At 43.7% G+C, this 14641-nt stretch overlaps 1 pseudogene; it reads right to left on the minus strand.

Annotated features, from left to right (window-relative positions):
* Window positions 1-11561: 11561 nt before the first annotated feature.
* On the minus strand, window positions 11562-14329 carry LOC140948650 (uncharacterized; annotated as a pseudogene).
* Between the last annotated feature and the right edge of the window lie 312 nt (window positions 14330-14641).

Below are 14641 nucleotides of genomic sequence, written 5' to 3' on the forward strand. Positions count from 1 at the left end.
TCCGTCTATATAGATGCGTTGGGTTCTGTTAGAAAGGTACGATTCAATCCAATTAAGTGCAGAGCCTGAAATTCCAAAATCATACTGGAGGCGATCTAAGAGAATCCGATGGTCCACGGTATCAAACGCAGCGCTTAAATCAAGAAGTACTAACAACGTGACCTTCTGATTTTCCATGTTCATCAGAATGTCATTCTTGACTTTAAGCAGGGCAGTTTCTGTGCTATGGTGCCGTCGATAGGCTGATTGCAATGAAGGAAAAAGGTCATGCTCATTTAATAAGTAGGACTGAATCTGATCAGCTGCCACTCTTTCAGCCAATTTTGAAACAAAGGAAAGATTGCTGATCGGTCGAAAGTTTTTAAAAACCAAGTCAAGACCTTGTTTTTTTTAGCAGTGGTGTAACAATCGACTCTTTCCAAGTGTCAGGGAAAAATCCTGATTCAAGCGACAAGTTTATTGTAGTAGATAATATCGGAAGTAACTCATCAAGGCAATCTTTCAAGATATTAGTGGGAACAGGATCAAGTAAACAAGATTTTGTCGGCGCTCTGAGCACACGTTTTCTTAAAGAGTCCATGTCTACACGGCGAAAAGCAGTAAAGGACGAAGAACAATGAGAAGAATGGCGGTTAACAGTGCTGCACAAATTCTCAGTTGCATCAAGGCTAACACGAAGATACGATATTTTCTTAATAAAGAACGACCCCATGTCATTAGCCAAGGCTAACTTATCGCCGTGGGGTGGAAAAGGCGTATCTGCTGTTTGATTGAACAGTTGCTTTGTAGCAGCAAAAAGCTTGCGTTGATCTCCAGAAATGTTGCTGACAAAATCTGTGTAAAATTCACGACGAGACTTATTCATAAGAAAGACAACTTTATTCCGAAGAAGTTTGAATGCTCTCCAGTCAGATTCAGACTTTGTAGACCTCCAGTTACGCTCAGCTATCCTTCGGCGACGTTTCGCAGATCTGATCTCATCAGACAACCATGGAGCTTGAACTCTTTGAGTCATGGATCTCTTCCGCCAAGGAGCGTGTTTGTCGGTGATGGACTTTAAAGTAGTATTAAAACAGTTAACGAGATCAACAAGGTGATATACTTCACAGTATTGTAATGTTAGAGTGATGTGATTCATAAGGCCCGGTTCAGACTCCGAACTTTTCATGAGCCGAACCTAATACATTGAATTAAGTACATATAATGAAAAGTTCGGCGTCTGAATCAATTAGGAACGCCTATTTTAATTTGGAACTGCTCAGCCGTTCTTCCTGGATAGTCCTGCCGGGAATTTCGACTGTGGAACAACTTTGGAACGGCTTTCATTCAGACTAACCTGTCTAATGCCTATCTAATGCATATATTACGACAGCGTATTTTGCCGGCAGTTTGACCAAAATGAGCATTTTCTCCTTTTGAATATAGTTCGGCTGGGATTAAGATCGGCGTCTGAATTAGTTCAGCCAATCTAAATAGTTTAGGTCAACTCCTTGGTCGGCCTTACTGATTCGAATTAGGTTCGGCTCATGAAAAGTACGGCGTCTGAATCGGGCCTTACCCGGCATATCGGACAATGTTGATGCTCGAGATTTCTTTAGTTTCTGAAAATAAAACCAGCTCTGCTAACACCTTTGAACAAGGCAGGTCTAATCACTGACTAACTTGATCACTTTCCTGTGATTAAATATCAATTTCTGTGTACACAGAAACAGTGTTTTATGAGTGCATGTTCAAATTTATATCTAAGTCACTCATGGCACGACAGTGTAATTAGCTCTTGGATTTAGATTGTCGCCGGTATTCAGGTCACTTTATTTACTTCTATAGTAAACGATAAGATAATAACACTATGCACTATGCAATAAAAGAGACAATACGTTCATGTAGTGACGCAAGCGCGAAGGCAAACACACGTCAACCCATGTAAGGGAATCCAGATTCCGGAATCCGACAATTTTTTCCTTGTGGAATCCGTAATCCCACTAACGATTGGATTCCAGAATCCAACGTTCCACTGACAAAGACTGGAAACCAGTACTGGGAATCCGGAATCCGAAGCGCGGAATCCAGAATCCAAGACTGTCCTGGATTTCCTTACATGGGGCGAGACACAGACGCCATTTATTGTGAAAACGGCCTAAACCAAAGCACCAGTGGTGGGTGGCACAAGCACAAAGAGCCGACTTTTCTCTCTCTCTTTATCTTACAAGTTTCAGCTTCTCTCTTGAATTAATTTTGCTCCAAATAAGATAGAAGAAATTGAAGTAATTTTTAGTTAACGTAGTAGGAGAAAAAGTTCGCTAAAAAGCTTTACAAGTGGCAGAGAATTACGGTTCTATAACTGACATATTGGCATAAAAGGGACATTAAGCAACGACGACGGCAGCGAAAACATCACAAAAAAAAATGAATTTGCGTCCTTTCAAATTCTACCGTGTCTATTTGGAACCGCTCAATTCGACAAATGTAGGTGACTTTTCCTGGTGTTGAATTCTTAAGGGCTTTATCCATGTTCAAATAGAGAAGGGAAAATCTGTGACTGTGTACTGATAATATCGTTATATTGGGATAAATTTCACGTTCGATCCGCTGAATTCTCATCATTATATCGGGGATATCGTTATATCGGGGTTCTGTCCAATACATTTTACTTTGACTTTTGCCGGTACATAAAATATTCCTCTTTATTTTTTATATAATACCAGAAACATCAACTAATCGAGGATCGTTAAATCAGGATTCCTCTGAATTTATAGCAACTACCAATAGTCCTTGTTACCTTTCAAGTTATTATGTCTTATAGAGTACTTTCTTCAAAGTTAGAATGTCCCATTAAGTTAGTGACAAAGTTTGTTTCGTCACAAAATAAAACTACATTGAGTCTGCACCCTTCTCAGGATTTATTGTCCAACATCTTTTCCTTTTTTAAACTTAAGTCGTTGTCATTAAGGTTTAACGCCAAATGTAAGCCATGTTGATGGTAAATACCATGATGAAATTTATTATTAGTTCTCAATTACATCTTAATATCATTGTTGGAATCGTCCCATGCAAGAGACTCCAAGATACTCTTGGATTCTGGATTCTACGCCGTGGATTCGGAATTTCTAAAACTGGATTCAGGTCTTTGTTTTCCGGATTCTAGTCACTGGTGGGAATCCAGATTTCTAGAGCTGTATTCTGGATTCCCGAAGGAAAACTTTATTAGATTCTTGATTCCACAACAAGCAAAAATTTCCCCGGATTCCGCAATCAGGATTTCTTACATGGAGCAATTGGTACAAATACAATCAGTCATTTAAAAAATAAACACCCAACAACAACAACAGCAACAATAAAAACAACAAAAAAATTAATCAGTTTAAGTTTTGTGATTAAAAGAGCAAAGTATTTTAACTTACCTGAAAGATAAATAGTATCTCATCTAAGAGAGTTTATAACCATGAGGTGTTAAAAGTTGCTTTCCTTTTTCGGTAGCCGCTTAGCAATATGTTGAAAATGTCTTTTTTTTAAGTAGCTCATGCTTGCGTCAGGGTCCTTTTCCTCAAAGAGACCCTTATGCTTGCCATTTGGTTTGCGTTTTCGATCGCCTTATTTGTGGTTTTGCTTGCGTTGTTATATTGTTAATAATGAACCTGATCTAGCAGGGGAAAATCCCAGCGACAAAATCAACAACCAACAGCCGTTCTTATATAGGTCTTTGTATGAAAGGAAATACAAAGAAATATATGTATATGGAGAATACTTCATGGAAAGTGTTGGCGTACGGTATTTACGCAGAAGTTGTTGACGTATCAGAATTCGAAAGAGTGAGCGCAGCGAACGAGTAAGATTTCTGATACAAAAACAACGAGTGCGTAAATACCCTACAAAGCACTTTCCATGTGGTATTGTGTTTATTATATACATTCTATGATATGGGGTAATCCACGAATTATAAGTAATCTTAACTGTTTGTTCTCAATGCACAATTGAAAATGAGTGAATTTAAGTAAAATGGCCTGTTTCAATATAAGCTTAAGCTTAAATGAAAGGCAAAGTAGCTCCGACAAAAAGCACAACAAAAGCTTACGTCTTGTTCTGTTTTTCCCTTTCCGCTGTTGTTTCGCCGGCTCTCTACCGTTTTCTTTATCGACAGTGAAACAAACGAAACTATTCCACTCCATTTCCGGAATTTTTTTCACTTTTTTAGCGAGGAAAACTCTTGGAGTAAAACTTTTCTCGTTGAATGTGTGCGAAGCGGTGCCGCAAGCTGTAATAAAAGGCGGGAACTTTGGCGCAAAACTCACACACCTCTGTGGCTTCTGATTGCACGTATCATTTTACAATTTACAAACATTTCGGGGAGTCTGTCAAGTGTATTTTTACGATTTTCTGCCAAATTCAGCATGTAAAGAGCGAAAAGCCGTAGTTCGACTCGTTCTTAGTATTTGTTTGTACGACTGCTTCATTTATCGCTCGAATATTGTCTTACGAAAATGTCTTGAAACGAGACACTATCTTGGCTACGGTCGCAAAACAGTGAATAGCCAAGGATATTCCGAGTTACGGGAACCAATCAAAACCCGCGAAAATTGCGATTCACTGATTTGGTAAATATTCAGAGTAGCTCTTAAGGTCATACACTGGAAAAACTGGACCCTTTAAGGAGATAATAACATGTCAATAATTTGTTAATTTATAGACTTTTTATAAAGGTGCAAAACGTGCCCCTTTTTCTAGGGGACTGTTGTTTTTCTTGGAGGTGCAAAAATATCAATTCCCCTAAATTAGGTTGGTGCTATAACGCAGAGATTAAACAAGTTTCTATTCCAAGTGTTAATTTTAATATTTGATCATACTTTTTTATGTGTTGTTGAATTCTGGTACAATCAATCTTAATATATAGGTTGAAATTTAATTCGTCCAACTAATACACCGCACCATGATATGAGGTCGTTAATCAAAAAGTTCCAGTATTAATGCTCATTAGGGGAAACAAAACTGAAATTAAGCGATATAAGCAGTCCACCTTAAATGGATAAGCGCAGAATATCCTACAGGGAAACCCCTTGCGTCAAGAGAATATCAAGGGTACCGCCTGATATTGTTTTCTTTTTCGCCCCATGGATATATGGACTGTTGAAATCCCTTACTAGGAGGAATAATCACGCTTGGAAATTTTGACCTAAAATTCGGCCAACTTTTCGCGGCCGCGCGGAGGATTGGGTCCATGTGAATCAAAAAAAAAATGGCGGCTCAAAGGGAACCTGACCAAGTTGAAATTATTAGTGGCATTAAAGGAGCATTAAATCGCCAGAAGTCGAATTTTTCCCGGCGGATTTCAAATGTACACAAGCTGAGAGATCTAGATCAAACATTTCAAGCGCTAGGGAAAGTGGCTGAGGCTGTTGTGAAGGGAAAATACGGTCCCCTTCGGGATCGATATCAGCATGAAATTTGTCCCATATATTCCATGTTGGAGCGCACAATGATACGTGCTAAGAAAGGAATTTATCGCCGACTTAGTCCGCGGATGAGTAAAATCCATCCTTGGATGATTTGTGTTGACGTCCCGATGCCACAGGAAGTGTTCAATTTATTGAATAAAGGGGTTGTAAATCTTACACGTTTTGGTGTAGGTGTTTTGGAGCAGCCTTATTCAGTCACAATAACATTCTCAAGTATGAGAAGACTGTGTGCCCTAATTAATAAATTTGAGGACTGCCAAGGATTCACAAAGAAGCTGGGAGTTGGAAAAGGGGAAGTGAAATTCATTGTTGATGAAAGGAAGAATGGAATTATGAAATATAAATATAAAGAAGAAATGTTGGAATTGAAATTCCATTATGGCCATTGGAATGCCTTTCGCCAATAAGGAACAAACTGTGTCTTAACGAGGGTTTACTAAGACCGAACGAGAGCCGCATGGAATTACAAAGATGATCCACGGGCGCATGCGCGCGCTAGATACCGCTGAAAGTAACGCAATAACAACGTAGTGGCGTGATTGCCTCCTCCTTCTTTCCTGCCCTAACTAAGAAATAAAACATGAACAATAGGCTGAACTGATACGAGCACTAGACTAAAACCGCATAGGATAACAACGGCTAAAAGTAAGGAAAGAGCTAGAATAAATATGAAACTGAATGTAACGGTGGGGTGTATTCCCCCTTATGATAAGGTACGAGTGAGCTAATAAAATACGCAGTTCATGGTAAAGACCGTAGTTACGGCTAGAGAGTACACGGCAGAGTTATTAGTCAAAGTCCCAGTCCTTATTGTGCCAAAATGGGGCTTTCCGCGAGCGGTCAGATTTCCTAGTGGGGATAACAGCAGCAGGCGTCGGCTGTGCATCATCAGTAAAAGAGGGGTCCAGGGGAGCTTGTGGAGGACTCCGAGAAGGCATAATGACTTCAGGAATGGGGGGGTGTTCCTGGGCGGGTAGCTGAGAATGAGCTGGAGACACTGAGTGGTGTACCGGAACAGTATAGGTATCCACTGGTGGAGAAGCAAGCACTGTAGGGGGTCTTAGTGAAGGGACGACGGGAACAGGATCATCGTCAGAGTCAGAAGCAGTGGATTCGGTCTGGCCACGGATGGGTCCTTGTGGAGTCTGAGCTAGGACAGTTGGGGTGACAGGGTAGCAGTCACACATAGGAATGGTGTAGACCTTACTGCGGAACTGTGAACTGGTAAACTTGCGGAGCTGACAGAAAAGGTCTTTATCGATGCCGATCACAAGATACTTGTCGCGGGCTTTCAGTTTGTCTTTGTCACCTTTGATGAAAACAAGGTCACCAACAAGGACAGTGGGGATGGAGGCTTTGGTAAAGCCATGGGCCTTGGACTTAGCACTCGGCATGTGATTCTGCTGGCGGGAAAAGTTTTGACTGAGGATAATCTGGCGGTCGACAATTGGAAGCTGCGCACCAGTGAGCTGGTCGCGTTGCGTCCACAACTCAAGAGCTGAGAGGCCATCACGGCGGACGCGGGAGTTCATATTGGCCGTTGCTAAGGACAGCGTAGTTTGAGAGACGGGGCCTCCCTCAGGAGACAAGTTGAGGATCTCCAAGCCTAGCTCTTCGATTGCGCGCTCAGCCACAGGATTCTTGTTAGGGTTTTTGGGCCTACCAACCTCCAGGGTGATCCCATAAGAGAGGAGTACTCTGTCTTTGGCAAGGGCGGAGAAGCCAGGGGCAGGATCAACGCGGACGATCACCCCTCCGTCGCGAAGGGAACGGAGCTGGGAGCAGAGCATGATGATGGCATTGCGGAGGTCTTCGAGTTTTTCACTCGCGATGAAGGAAGACACGGTGTACGAAGACACTGTTTCCCTTAGAACCATGATCAGTTGACGATGACGCTTAGCCACATCAGCTGCAAATGATACGCCAATGGTAGGAGGAGCATCGGCAGAAGACTGCGGGTGCAGGTGTTTAGGGATAGTCTTCAGAGATTGACAGGTGTGACAGCAGGAAGAGACAGTCTCAATTGCTTTGTCAAGGTCCAGAGCAAAGAAGTACCTGCTAAAAAGGCGCTTGGTTTGGTACTTGGAAGGATGACTGAAACGGATGTGAAGGGCTGTCAGGAGTCCATCAAGAACAGTGCGAGGGACAACAATGCGATCGCGAGGGGGCTGGAAAGGCGGGTGGTCTCTGACAACGAGAAGACCATCAGTGGCGATGACGACGTCCTGAAGATAGCGTTTGACATCAATTATTTTGGTAGCCTTCTTTGAAGGTCGGGTACCTTGACTGAGGTGAGAATGGGTTCGCCGGAGGTGAGGGCATTCCAGCTGGGTAGCTTGCCATGCGGCGCGGCTGGTGAAGGGCATTCGAACAGAACCCTCTAGGACTTCGCTCACGGAGATGCTGCGCACAACAGAATCTTCCAACTCCGCAATAAAGCGACAAATCTGACAGCTGGAGTCCAAGCATTCTCTTGGGTGTCTGCTGGCGAAGTCTGAGGGGAGGTTTTCAACACCTGCAATGTGGCGCACATGGACAGAATAGCGGCTGACTGTAGACAGGAAGGTGGTAACTCTGGAGCTGGCTGAGAACTCTCCTCTCCTAAGCTTATCGTAGGCTTGGACACAAGGCCTACTGTCCGTCAGAACTTCGGTTGTATGGGATGACTGGATAATGTAAGGGGCGAAGTGCTTGATGGAGGAAGCTATGGCAAGAGCTTCGATCTCACACGGTAGCCAGGTCACTTGATGCTTTCGCAGTTTCGCGCTGAAAAAACCAGCCAACAGCAGTTTACCGTTCCGGTGGGTGTAGAGTGTGGCTGCGATGCCTCTATTCTTCACAGAACCGTCTGTCACGATCCACAAAGCGTCGCGGGGTTGGGGGATTGTGATGGTCTTGTGGTTTTCCAAGGCATGTTGGGCGGACTTGAAAGACAGGAGTAACTCATCGGACCACACTAGTCTTTCTCGAGATTACTTTCCAGCGGTGGCCTGATCCAAGGGGTCCAGCAATTCAGCGAACTTAGGGAGTACTCGGCTGAGCACCTTGTATGCACCAACGAAAGATCGTAGGCCTTGAACAGTAGTAGGAGGGTCAACAGAGGATAATGCGGCTAACTTGTGGGGGCTAGCCTGTAGGGTGCCATTAGACCATACCCAACCCAACACGGTGGCCTTTCTGGGACAGATGAGTGTTTTGGGCGCGGAGAGACGAAGATTGTTGCGTTGAAGCAAGGAAAGAACGCGCCGCCAATTATGAAGGACATCTGTAGGGTTGCTCCCACCAACGTACAGGTCATCAGCAATTTTGGCAACACAACCCTCTTGAATTAGGTCACCCAGAACTCGAGACATTAGCTCCTCGAGGCATGTTTCCGACCCAGGCATGCCCATAGCAGAGCGGGTATACACACGGATGCCTTTAAAGGGTGTGGCTTCCCCACAGTACTTCATGGAAGAGTGAGCCAGTGGAATGTGATAGAACGACTTTAACAAGTCCGAGATAACTATATACTCCCACTTCCCAATTTCACGCAGTACACCATCGACGTTAGGCATTAGAGAAGGCTGGGGCTTGCTATACTGGGCAACTTCGCCGAAGGATGTCACAAGTCTGCTACCCCCATTGGATTTCTTAACAAGGAAGGAGGTATTCAAGTACTCGACGTGTACGTTCACCTGTTCAGGTCTGGCAAACACACCAGCCACTTCGAGCTCGTCAAATTTGGCTTGCAATTCCTCAAGGGTGCTTCTGTTGTACTGTGGGAGTCTGCCTTTACGCTGAGGGGGGAGTGTGGGACCAATGTTGACAACAGCTTCAATGGTACCGCTAGCGCCGTTATATTTCGAGATAGTGGGGTTGAAAACATCATCAAACTCCAGATTCAGTGCTCTGAACTTGTCGCGAATGTCCTCGTCTAAGCAGCCATCGGGGTCAAGGATCACATTAGTGGAGAAGGGCTGGCAGCAGGTAGGGGCAGTAGTGGCTGTAGGGGTAGGGGCAGATGTGGTGTCTATGCTGTCAACAGGTATAACATGCCTTACATGACACAGCTGCTCGCCGGTCCGAAGAAGTATAGGAGAGTCAGTCGTATTGGTTATGCGTACAGCGTGGTCCACAGAGAGGACTTGTTGAGGTGGGGGCCATGCTCCTTCTGCCTTGAGGGGGGTGTTGGATGGACAGTCTAGTCGGGGTTCAAGGGCCCATAACGTATCTGGGTCAGAATCACAAGGGGTGTCAAGCTGAACGTATTCTCCTGGCAGCATAACTGTGCGTTGCGGGTTGCGTAGGAGAAAGGACTGGGTGCGTCGCACAGCTGGTTGAGTAGTATGTTTGGAAGCAGTACCATAGTGGATTACGTCAGACCCGCCGATTACAATTTGGCGCCTGGCAGGACGGATGCCGATGTCGTTTCGGGCCAGGAAGGGGTTTCCCGCTAAAATGTCAACATCGAGTTGGCGAACAACTAGGGCGTCTAGTTCAAATGCTTGCTGTCCACGAGTGAGAGTGCAATGCACTTCACCCACCACATCCATAGGGGTAACTCCATCGGCTTGGCGGGCCATCTGAGAAGCTGGGGTAACAGGTAGGCCATATAACTTAGCGGCCGAGGCACGAACCATGTTAGACGTGGCGCCAGTATCAAGGGTGAGCTGCACGGGGTGCTCGTGGTAAAAGGTGTTGAGAACAGGTGATTGAATGATGCTGACACGGAGTGCAGTAGGTGCAGTAGGTACATCACTGTGCTCAGGCGGGAGGGCATGACCGCAACACTCATCATAAGGGCCACAGTCGCCGGTCGCAAACTCATCAGGATCGTCGTTTATAAGACGTGAGCGGGCCAATGGTCTCCTGTCACGATCAGGCAGGTAACGGCACTCCATTAGATCATGGGTGTTGTGAGGGCGTCCAGCGGTTTTGCAGAGAATACAAGATACAAATGGACGGCGGCGTGGTTGGCCCTGTCCGCCATTAGAGGTGCGTCTGGGGTTGACATTGCAAATACGCATGGCTTTGGTGTCCTCTATGGAGCGTAGTTCATCAAGGAGGGAATTAAGTGCTTGTGAGATCTCTGGCTTGAGTGAGGCAAGGGTCTTGTTACGCAACTCAGAACCATACTTCTGCTTTACCAGTAATGGTAGGCCAGGGTGGATCAGCTGCAGCCACAGAACTACTATAGTGTTCTCGAGCGATGGGGAAAGATCTTCATCTGCGGTCACCTGCTCACCGTGGTGGGTTAAGCAACCATTAACTGCAAGGAGGTTGTCTTCGAAGAAGGCCATGAGGCGTTGGAATAAGTCCTCTGGTCGCTCAGCAGTTTGAAGGCTGATGCTTGCAAGGTCGAGGAAATGGGCTCCGGAGGACTGGAACCCAAAATGCTGGCGAATTTTCTGCCAAATGTCATTCAGAGAGGTAGAGTGCTTTACTATGGAGTTCCTGGAGATCACGGGGCAAAAATTGGCAATCTGTCCGAGCAGAAGATCCAGGTGGGCATTTTTCTGAGCGGCAGTAAGTCGTTGTGCCTCAGGTATAGACGTGCCATCATTCGTAAGGCCTCTTCGAGGGTTGGCGGCGGTTTGTTTTTGCCATGTGGCCTCTAAAAATGGGACAAAGTTCTTGTCTAGGGATAAGATGTAGACTAAGTTTCGCCTCCAACTTTCGTACGAGGTGATGGTCTCGTTTTTCGTAAGCTGCCATTGTTTAGGCGCCCTGGGAGCGGCGGCCATGTTGGTTTTCCTACGCGAGCGGTTACGGCGAATTCACGTTGATTTGTTGATCTTCGCACTTCGTGAAAATAAGGGTCACAGGTTCCAGACGACCACACTTGTGTTAGGGACCACCGTACGTGGGTAAAAGCCGCTGCCACCACGCCAATAAGGAACAAACTGTGTCTTAACGAGGGTTTACTGAAGACCGAACGAGAGCCGCATGGAATTACAAAGATGATCCACGGGCGCATGCGCGCGCTAGATACCGCTGAAAGTAACGCAATAACAACGTAGTGGCGTTTGGTATCCTTCATCATTGAAGAGGGAACAGTGTTTTCTATACAGTTACTAATGAGTTGAGGTAGCAACATATATATATATATATATATATATGTTATAGTTAGTTTTTTTTATCTCAAGTAATTTTTATTTTTCCTTTGTTTCATCTTTATTACCATACCTAAAAACCCTGAGTCGAATACCAATGAAGACAATTGGCAGAAGTCGCATTAGCAACTTGGGATCATTTGAGTCACCCTGAATTGCTTTCACTAGATACATAAAGCCATGCAAGATTAGGCGGGAATCTTTACCAGTTAACCTGTAAGTGAAGTCTTTATCTTTAGCTCTATCCTCAAGGAGCCACCTACCTAGTTGTTTTTTCATTCTCCCTGCTTTAACATCTTGTTCCATGGCCTTTAAATATCTGGACATTGCCGAATTAGAGGGCAAATCATCAAGGCTATTTAATTTTTTGGGGGAGGTTACTTACAGAAATAGCAAGATCAAGTAACATTGCATGAAAATGTTGGACACCATTATTCTTAAGGTGAAGTGGTTCAACAACTTCCTTGTCACATAGCTTACCAATTAATGGTTTGAATTCTTGTCTGGATTTTTTTACAGCAATAAATTGAGTTACTTTGGATCTCTTTGTTGATACTGCTAAATGACTAGGTATTTTTTTCTTGAAATCTTCAACCTGTTTTGCAACATTGATTCTTTCTGCATACTGCCAAGGCTTCCACTTACAATCATGAGATTCTCCACACTTCCCATTCAGTGCATTACAGTCATCTTTGGAGACATTAGCAAAGCTAGAAAAATATTTAGCTGCATCACTTAATTCCCCATTTATATATGCAAGGAATTTCATATCTCCTGGCAGGAGATCAAAAGAAAAGGTGACATTCTTACCCAATACTGTGTAAGATTTGCTCTCTATTTTTTCCATGTCTGTAGCAAGTTTCACTGTAAAACGAGAAACAACCATGTGGTCCTCCTTACAATTAGCTCTAAATAGCAAAAAATTGTCATTGGGACTAGCTACCCTGGGCCCCACATTCAAAAATCTTATCAGCCATGACATAGATTGATCCCATTTCCCAAAAGGAGCCCCATCACCCCCTATGGCAACCTTAAATGCTCCCTCCCTCTCACTAAACCTCACCAGCTTATCCCCAGGTTTTCTGTACTGATCAGTCTGAAAACAGAACTTGGCCAGCAGAAGTAGAAAGTTCTCCAGGTTTCTATAGACCCCATCAACCTGCTGATCAGGTGGAAGGTCATGGCATAGGGTTTCCCTTATTGAATAAAATTCCCCCACATCAATTTCTTCAATTTTTTTTTATTAACAACCCATAGGGAAGGAGTTTGGGAATTGGGATACCCATACCAAACACAACTCTTTCTTTTGACACAGAACCTAGTTTCTTGGTGTGTTTCTTAGTATTTTTCATAACAAGAGCTGATCTTGTTTGTTCATATTTTACCTTTCCCATCAATCCTCCTGCATAAAGCATAGAAAGTGAACGAATGAAATTATGATCACTTTGCTCATACTGCTTAACCTGAGGTTTTATTACTGCTAGACTAGCTTTTCTCATCTTTTTTGATGAAGAAAAGTATTTAGATAGAGCTGCTGTCTTTGCATATTTAGTCAGCGTAGAAAACATGCCATCCAAGGCTGGGGACCTGTCTTCAACAGATCCACCATTTACCTCTGTCGCTGCAACCAACGTTTCAAGTTGTCTTCTGCTGGCACTTCGCTGCGGCACGTTTAGCTTTCCCTCATCAGTGAGCACAGTTGGACTTTTTTTTCTTAGAGTGGATGTGTTAGCTGTCACTTCAAAAACTAACCTTCTTTTAGTCTTGACAGCGGGAAGATCAACTTTTACCGAATCAACATTTTCTTTTATGCGAGTTTTCTGCAAGTCCAAGAACGTAAGTTAACCCTCAAAGCCCTATGAATGATCAGCATCAAATTTCTCCTTGTAATATAAATACTTTGTTAAACAGAGTGGTCATGAGAATTGCGGACATGATCACACAAGATGAATTTGCTTGATATTTTATCAACTTCTTCCCACTACTTCTGTACGAAATGAATGTAGCGAATTTAACTTAGAGAACATTTACTCTGGAGTAATTAGCGGATCGATGGAAAAATCGCAAAAATAAGAACCCGCAAAATTTCGTGCCACACGGTAGTCCTCTCCTTTCACTAAAAAAACCTTTTTCAAGCTAAACTTACCTTATTCTTGAGTCGTTGAAGCCTTTTTTTTAAGGTACAAATTTCCTTTGATTTCGAAAGGTACTCCGCTCGAAGCGTAGCCCTCTGCTTACTGAGCTCCCCAACAGGAAAATTTGACTTGCATTTCTTCGATGTAGTGCTCTTTCTTCGTGACTTGCTCCCCATGTAAACCGCTCAGCGAACCATATAAACGCAAAAATCTCTAAGAAGCAGAGGCATCCGGTAAAAAACCAAAACGAGGAAAACACAGCCGAGGTTTCAGGTCTTCTGTTTACGATAACACACCTGGCAATAATACGTTTCCCAGCGAGAAAATTTTCGACAAAAATACTCAATTTTTCTTGAAGGACTGCGAACTCAGTGTGCATGAAACAGAGAGTAAAAGTACAAGGAAAAATTTTGCAGAAGAAAGATGTAAACGTATGCAAATCGCATATCAACAGAAAGCTTAAAGCCTGTAGAAATTTGTTTTTGAGTGGGAAAAACTCCCCTAGTACCCATTCCTCCGCAAATGGCCAAATTCTGACCAGGACTCTTGAGCGAAAATGGCTGCCAAATGACCGCGCTATAGAACTGCTAATTAGGGACTGGAAACTGGGGACACTTAACTTGGCCAAAATTGGCACAAAAATTTCCAAGCGTGAATAGTATTCAACTTCAAAGTGACCACGTGACGTTCCCAAACTCCATATATTCCGGATTATTTCTTGGGATTTCAAACTTTAGCAAAACAATCTAGCGTAGAGACAAAGGAAGCGCAGGTGAGTCTAAATTCACTTCATTGCCTTTTTTTGTGTTGTCTTAAATCTCCACCTTGCAAGGACAGGTAGAGCCCAGTTTCCTTGAATTGAAAAGAGGAAATGAAAAAGGACAGAACCGCACTTGAAAGGGGCAGCTGCTATATTCCTTTAATTTGTGGCCTCGTATCCCTTTGAAAGCGAAAAAAAAAA

This window comes from Porites lutea, chromosome 1 (genome assembly GCF_958299795.1).
Source record: "Porites lutea chromosome 1, jaPorLute2.1, whole genome shotgun sequence".
In the NCBI taxonomy this organism is placed as follows: domain Eukaryota; kingdom Metazoa; phylum Cnidaria; class Anthozoa; order Scleractinia; family Poritidae; genus Porites; species Porites lutea.